The sequence below is a fragment of the Pteropus alecto genome, unplaced genomic scaffold (genome assembly GCF_000325575.1).
Source record: "Pteropus alecto unplaced genomic scaffold, ASM32557v1 scaffold25, whole genome shotgun sequence".
In the NCBI taxonomy this organism is placed as follows: Eukaryota; Metazoa; Chordata; class Mammalia; order Chiroptera; family Pteropodidae; genus Pteropus; species Pteropus alecto.
This window is the reverse complement of record NW_006441955.1, coordinates 34405640-34413139: the sequence shown is the minus strand read 5'-3', so window position 1 is coordinate 34413139 and position 7500 is coordinate 34405640. Positions and strand designations below refer to the sequence as shown.

Sequence of the window (7500 nt, the reverse complement as noted above, 5' to 3'; positions counted from 1 at the left end):
ACAACTTTTCAAACAACAAGAGAGGATATTTGAGTACATTAGGTTCTATGTCTTCATTCCGGGTGCCTGCCCTTCATGGTATTCAACCAACCTAATACATAAACTTATTTTTTAGCACAATATTAACCTGTTCTGTGTGTGTTACGAAGACTCCAGCTGCAGTTTTTTTCTCTCTCACTGTCCAAAGTAGGTTTTCCCCCATCCCTTAAAAAACAAGATAAACAAAAATTGTCCCCCTGATGCGTGTCTTTGGTCTGTCTCATTACTTTTTGCATCTTGCTACCATGTTCTGTATTTGCTCAGAGCTTCTGAGTGCTAAGGAATTTGGTCTGCAGCTTCTCAGGAAGTTTGATGAGCTGGTACAGGGAAGGAGGTGATGAACAAGGCCGTAAAACGCAGGATAAATAAAAAAGATGCATAGACTTCTCAATATTTGTTAACATGTTCTTTAACATATGTAGTGCTTATATATATGTACATAGCAAAATAAACCTCCTAAAGTAATTAATCGGTGTACATTCTTTAATAGGAATCTTCTCCATCAGAAGAAAACCAAGAGTGGAAGGTCGGGAAAGAACCCAGGAAAGACAAAGACTTTATTGACTAAATGCCATGTCTATGTAGGGGCAATAGCAAGACAGCTGAAGTGAACAAATGAAGCTTCATTAGGAGTTTAGTATCCTTATGCAGTGTTACCTAAGAATGCTACCATCTTATAGTTTTAAAGCATATTATAGTTTATAGAGAACACTTGAAATTCCTTTTCTCATTTGATCTTGCCTTGGCTTTTTAATCAAGGACAACTGCTCAGTTAGAAATGTGTTCATCGAGTATGTACACAATTGGAAAATGTGACCCAGTACATGCCACCTGGCCCTGTGTGCTGGAGTCCTAAAGAGGCAGAACCTTGTTGCTGAGCTGGGGCCGGTATGGTGCACCATCTAACTGGACACTTAATTTCTGATAAAGAGGGTTATAACTGGGAAAAACTGCAGATTTTACTGGCTACTCTTTTCCACGTTATTAGGTTTTTTCCTGTCTTGAATCTTATAAGTACAATGTGCCTTTTAAAACAATTAAAAAATAATATATAGAGTCCTGGGATTTGATGTAGAATTGTGTATTTGTGACTGCAGTGGCACTAGTTTTCAAATACCTCATAACAAGGAAAGCAAACCCAAACAAGAAAGGAGGCAGATGTGTTTTTTTTTTGCAACATTGCAGGCATATGAAATTATGCAGATCTTATCGAATACCAGGAATGAAATAACTTAGAAATTTGACCAAAAATAATTTCCATCAGTGAACAAAGCCCATTTTAAAGCACTTCATGCATTTTTCAGATCTCTTTTCTCAAAGTCACATTTGTAGTTTCTGATGGACACACTTGGGAAAACTGCCTACATATAAAAAATGAAATTTAAAGTTTAAATTCTACATTTCTAATCCATTTTGTGTTCATTCTTGATTAATGTAAAGCATTCTAAAAATATTACCCCTATAGGGGACACATTTTTATATACATGTTACTTTTGTTTAGAAATTATGAGCTAGTGAAGAGTGAAATTGACCTTGGCTATTGTACTTATTTACTGATAGAAATACCTTTTTATATCTGTATTCGAATATCTTCTTGACTAATCACACAACTTCCATACATTTCAAAGAGAGGATTTGAATTGAATGAAAGCAGGAGACTGGAGCTTCCTACGTGCCCTTGTTTTTGTGTTCATAAGGAATGTTTATGCAATATTCTGACTTAGCTATAATCTATAATTCCTGGCTATTTCAGTTGCAAATATAATTTTTAGATTAATGGTTATAATTTTTGTAAGGAATACATGAAAAGTTATATGTTCATGCTTGAAAGGAGGATCATTAAATATTCATTATTACCACTCAAATTAGTTGTCATGCTCTATATAGTAGTTACCATTATTATTTTGCTAGTTTAGATTCAGCAGTAAGTTAACGGCGATATAGAGCTTATATCAGTAGAGGAATTTTTGTTGGAGAACAGAGAGAGAAATGATTTTAAAACCCATTTGACATATTTATGTTGACAAATTATTTAAAGGAATTACTGCTTTGTCAATAAACATGTTTGTATGTTGGAATAGGATTGTGGCTGGGTTTACTTCTGGCTGTTTAATTACTCTTTGTGAAAAGCAGTGCTTTTTCAAATGGTTATGAGGGAAAAAGATTGAAAATACAAAGCTTGGGATATTTTAGTCTTTTGCAGACACCTAACCTTGCCATGAAAAAACACTTTACATATTTGTAAGCAGCTGTTGAAATCTTGCTTTTTTAGTGAAGCTTGATTATATAATTTGTTAGTTTTCCCCATATGGTAACAAATCCTTAAGAAAAAAAAGCAAAAAGTAAAACAAGAGATGGATTTTTATTTATGTCATGGGTGAGCATATGTAGAAATGTCTCCTCGGCCCACTTTGGAAAGATGTGAAGCGAAAATAAGTAAATACAAATATATTTTAGTATAAAAACGTTTTGCTTTTTTCTTCCATATACCTTGTTATACCAGTTCAGTTATATGAAGGCATTAGTACAGACACATTTTTTTTTTATCGCATATATGAATCATTCCATACTCTTCAGTAATTTAAATTGGTTCTTTTTCCATAGAAAAAAAACTAATGAATTTGATTCTGATTTCATCTAACTTTAGAGCTCTCTGTCTTAAAGAGTCAAATTGTAGCTGATGAACACATTTTGCATTTTTCCACATTGCATCTGGACTCTATAATGATAGTCTATTTTATTTCACTTTTTTTTCCCGCACAGAGTAAAGGAAAAATGTATAGGTCCATGAATCAATCTAGATAATGGGGAAGGCTGAATGTAATAAATAATACAGTAACAACCCTAAACTAATGAGCTGTTGCTAAGGTACATTTCATGGGCTCATCCTCTATATAAAAAGTCACTAATAACCCCTTGGTGTAATCAGATGATAAAGCTTTGCCATAAGGCAACACCTGTGCAATTAGAACCACAGATTCTTTTGCACGTTTCATTAATTTCAGGATTTTGTAAAGGCACAATGACTACACTAATAATCTAGTCTACTTGACTCCATGTCTACTGGAAACAAAGTGTCTAATTAGATAAAGGTAATTAATTAGAGATAAATGGAGCTAATCAGACTCAGTTAACACTAATTCTCTGAATTAAGACATTTTGGGACACCTTCTATCCTGCTGACTTTGATATTTTGCCTTAAGAATAGGTTCTAGAGGAGTCAGAAAATACTGGCATTTGAGAATTGAGCAGTCTTTTGATGGTGTATTTAGGCATGTGAAGCTAAAGGAGCGTTTTCTTTCATATTGTGCTATTTTGCCACCTTTCTGTTGCAGCTTAAAGAATTCACTTTGTAGTTATTCCAGTCTGTGCTGATCTCCATATAAATTTTAATAACCTTTGCTATCATTTTTATTATCTGTCTAGCCCACCAATGGAAGAAAATCACAAGTTGTTCTCTCTTAAATGAAGACTTAACTTGTTACATTAAAGAAATGTCAAGACTTATCAGCCTATATCCTAAAATTCTGATCCTTTAAAGAGAACAAACACCTAAAATTCTGATCCTTTAATTCTGATTCTTTAAAGAGGGCAAACCTCTGCTTTGCAGTGTTGGACTAAAAATTCAGTGATGTTGGAGGAAAGAGCATGGGCTTTGAAGTCAAAAGACCTGAATTCAAATTTCTGCTCTCTCTCTTGCTAAACGAGTGATCTTAGAAAGATGCTTAACCTCTTTGAGTTCCTTTGATTATAAAATAAAAATAATACTGATACTAACTTTACAAGGTTGTCGTGAATGTTGAGTGAGGTAACTATGTAAAGGTTGGTTATAATTACCTGTTAGGCTGGGATTGAACACATCACCTAGCACCATATCTTTATTGATTTCAAGATTAAATATAAAAAATTTTACATTTTCATCTCAACCCCATGATAATCTTTGGGCTACATTTATACATGTAGCAAGGGAGAGATTAAGAATTTTCTCCCAAGAAGGCAAATCGGGACAGGGGGAATCCCCAAAATTCATGAAGAATGTGAACTTACCTGCTTTGGATTTCTATACTGATAAAATTAGCCCTCTTGGCAAGTTTTTCCATGGTCCACAAGGAATGTACAGTTTGCTCCAGAATTTAACTCTGGGATGTAGCTTAATACAAAGCGGACATTTGAATCTTTTGTAATGTCTCTGGGATTTTTCTGGTCTCTGTCCTAACATATCTGGACTACTCCTAGGTTGCTCTAATAGTCTCCTAATATCCTTGCTTTCATTTCTTTCTCCTATAATTCACTGTCCTCTAATGCAGTGTCATTAATCTTCCTCATAGGACACGTTCCTCATTCTCTTGTCAAGATCCTAAGAATAGTCCTCATTAAACTAATGCAGGCAAAGTATCTGATTCTGGTCCATACTATTTATCCAGACTATTTCCTGCTCTCTTCTGCCAGTGGAGCCTTTCATCCCAGGGAAGCCAGCCTTATTGTTCTTCACCACACTGTTCTCTTCTTTTATGCTCTTGTTCCCACCTGAAATCTCTCTCCTCTTCTTTTAAGACATTTCAAATCCTGTATCTCCCCCAAGGCCTACCTAGACAATTGCAAGAGCATTCTCATCTCAGAAGGCCGATAGCAGCTCTCAATGGCATTGCATTGATGAGACGTCTGAGGTCAGGAACCATACCCTATTCTTGTGTGCAAGACAAACCGTGCTCACCATCCTCTTCTCCTAAGCCCCAGTCTTCACACAGTTAGCCTTCCAGTGGACACAGGAAAAAACAAAATGTGTAATTTATCTGTGAAGTGTGGCTTGGTTTGGTCCTTGGCTAATCAGGTTGATATGACTTTTGCTGTAACCTTGGGGCTCTTTGCCCACTTCAGGCTGGGGTTAGCCCTGGGCTGAGCCCTCATGTTTTGAAACAGACAAGATTACCTTGATGAGAGGCCTGCTGTTTATCCCTGACACTTTGGGTCTGGCTTGTTGGGTATTAGGCTTTTATAACATCCCATGAGAGAATACCAGGAAGTGACCATTAGTATGTCTAGCAAGCAATGATACTACTTCCTCAACAGACATTTCAGAAAGGGCTGCACGAACATGGGCTAAATTAGCATTCATTGGAGATCTTTAATGGAGCTTCTTGGTGAATGTTCTATAAGGAGGTTTTTCAGGGAAAGTCCATGCCAGAGAAATCGAAACTTGTATACATAAGATGTCCAACTTGACTGTGGTTGATGCAAAAAACGTCCACAATTGCTTTCTTTCCTTAATCTATGCCCTTTGGTACCACCCTTCAAACACTGACCGAGCTTGACTGTGGGATTTGCCATGGCCAATGAGAGAGTATCAAACCTGTGACAGACAGAGTTAAAAAACGCTTGGGTAGCAGAGCTTGCTCTCAGGCTGCTCCTAAAATGCTGAGCAGACCTGTGAATGAGCCCAGGCTTACTGACTAGATTGTGATAGATAATGTAGTCCAGTATTCCCCTTTTTCCAGCTAACAGTCAACCAACCCAAGAAGTCAAGTGGCCTAGCTGACCAGCAGCTGATCGCAGAAAAACATGTGAGTCCAGGTGAGACCAGCAGAATGATACACAGAATTTAAATGGTTACTGAATTAACTGACACTCTGGTGTAGGCTACCTATTTCACTGATTAAATTTAGGAGAAATCCAGAGGACATATAATGTTTGGTTTCTAATCTTGGAAGATGTATAAACAGGAAAGTGATGATATCTTCAAGAGAAATGGGGAATTAAAGAAGCCTTCTCAGTCTTGGGAAATAAGAAAAGTGGCTCATTTTTTGTCATTTGGGGTTGGTATAGATCAAAGTTTGAGTCAGGACTTCTAGAGAGGTTTTAGGCTGGAGTTGAAGAATTGTATGTCAAGGATAGCTAAAGTTGTGGGATGCACTGAGAATGTAGAGAAAGAAAAATCAGGGACAAAACTCAGTGGGATTCCTGCTTTTAGTGGCCTGTTGGGAAGAGGCAGAGGAGTCAAAGAAGGAGGGACAGAGGAAGGAGGCACAGGATCATGTAGTGGAAGCTCAGGCTGTGGAGAACTTGAAGGATTGAGTGGTCAGCAGAGCCAATTGCTAGAAAGAGCAAGCATGACAATAATAATGACTAACAGTTAAAGCGCAATTTATAGTTTACAAAGCCCATTTATATACATCTCATTTCACTCTAGTGGCATAGAGTCAGGATCATTATGCCCATTTTGTAGATGACAAAACAGCTGTAAAGCCATTAAGTACTTTACAAATATTACCCATCTAGTGTACTTTACAAATATTACCCATCTAGTAAGGTGGCAAATTTCAAATGTCTTGAAATGCATTCTCTTTCACTTATAAGAGACCACTAGACCTGAAGTTGAATCTGGCAAGAGGAAAATCAGCAGCAGCCTTTAAAGAAGTAGTTTCAGGAGAGCTGAGGTGGGAAGGATGGTAGTTGGGTAGGAAAAAGATTGCATGGAATATAATGGATATGGGAGGTAAAGAGCAGAACAATTAAATAGAAGGAGAATGACTTGATAAGAACTTGAGGGGCCACCAGGTTTGAAAGAATAAGGGTGACCAAAGCAAGCTGTAGATAGAAGGGAAGGATCAGTGGAGAGAGAGAAGTGGAACATGAAAGCAAGAGAAAATAAAGAATAAAAATAGAATACAAAAATAAAGATAAAATAACTGATGGGAAAAAAATTTAAACAATTTCTGAAGAAATGGATGCCAAAATCTAGAACAAAGGTGAGGAAAGGGCTTAGATTTTGGTGGGATAGCAAGAGATTTTGAGGTAGAGAAAAGGGAAAGTAAATCAGTTTATACCAGAATCTTAAAATCCTGAGATCATTTACACTCCAAGAAGAGCAGTCTGCCATTTCAAGAAACACCTGGCATGGATCTACGTCTATGAGACAATTGAAAGATATCAATTCATAAAGCATATCGTCCTTCCTGGGCAGAGAGATTTAATTTTGTGATAGAAAAAAATGTTCTTACGATAAGGGCAATGCATGAGTGTGTGTGTGTGTGTGTGTGTGTGTGTGTGTGTGTGTGTGTGTGTGTGTGTGAAGAGAGAGAGAGAGAGAGAGAGAGAGAGAGAGAGAGGGAGAGGAGAGAGAGACTGAGAGACTGACTGAGAGAGACTGAGACTGACTTTCACTGGAAAGACTGCACAGCAGCTGTGAGGATCCTACCCACAACATAGTTTCTGCTTCCTCTTGTCTTAGAGGCTTCTGTTTGCTGTTTACCTGAGATATTTCCAGGTAGGCTTCCTTATGATGTGAGTTCAGCCTATTATCTTGTCCACAATCTAGTGAGTTTACGGATGCAACTATATTCTAAAGCTGCCCAGCAAGGTGTCTCCAAAATAAAACCTCTATCTTTAAAGACAGCAGTTAAATTTTCCATTCTACTCTAGATTTCCCTAGAAGCCAGTAAGCTAACTTTGATGTGACCCACA

The 7500-nt window shown here is 37.2% G+C and overlaps 1 long non-coding RNA gene across 5 annotated transcripts in view; it reads left to right on the top strand.

Annotated features, from left to right (window-relative positions):
- LOC107196205 overlaps window positions 1–7500 on the top strand; it is a 53556-nt gene that overhangs the window by 16940 nt on the left and 29116 nt on the right. For 2 of the 5 annotated variants that reach the window (XR_003048566.1, XR_003048565.1), the window contains exon 2: window positions 1–186. This exon is cut by the window's left edge and continues 204 nt beyond it. The exons of 2 other annotated variants lie outside the window; for them this stretch is intronic. This is a non-coding gene — a long non-coding RNA (uncharacterized LOC107196205). The remainder of the gene's footprint in view (window positions 187–7500) is intronic. One more of the 5 variants, XR_003048567.1, reaches the window with a different exon arrangement.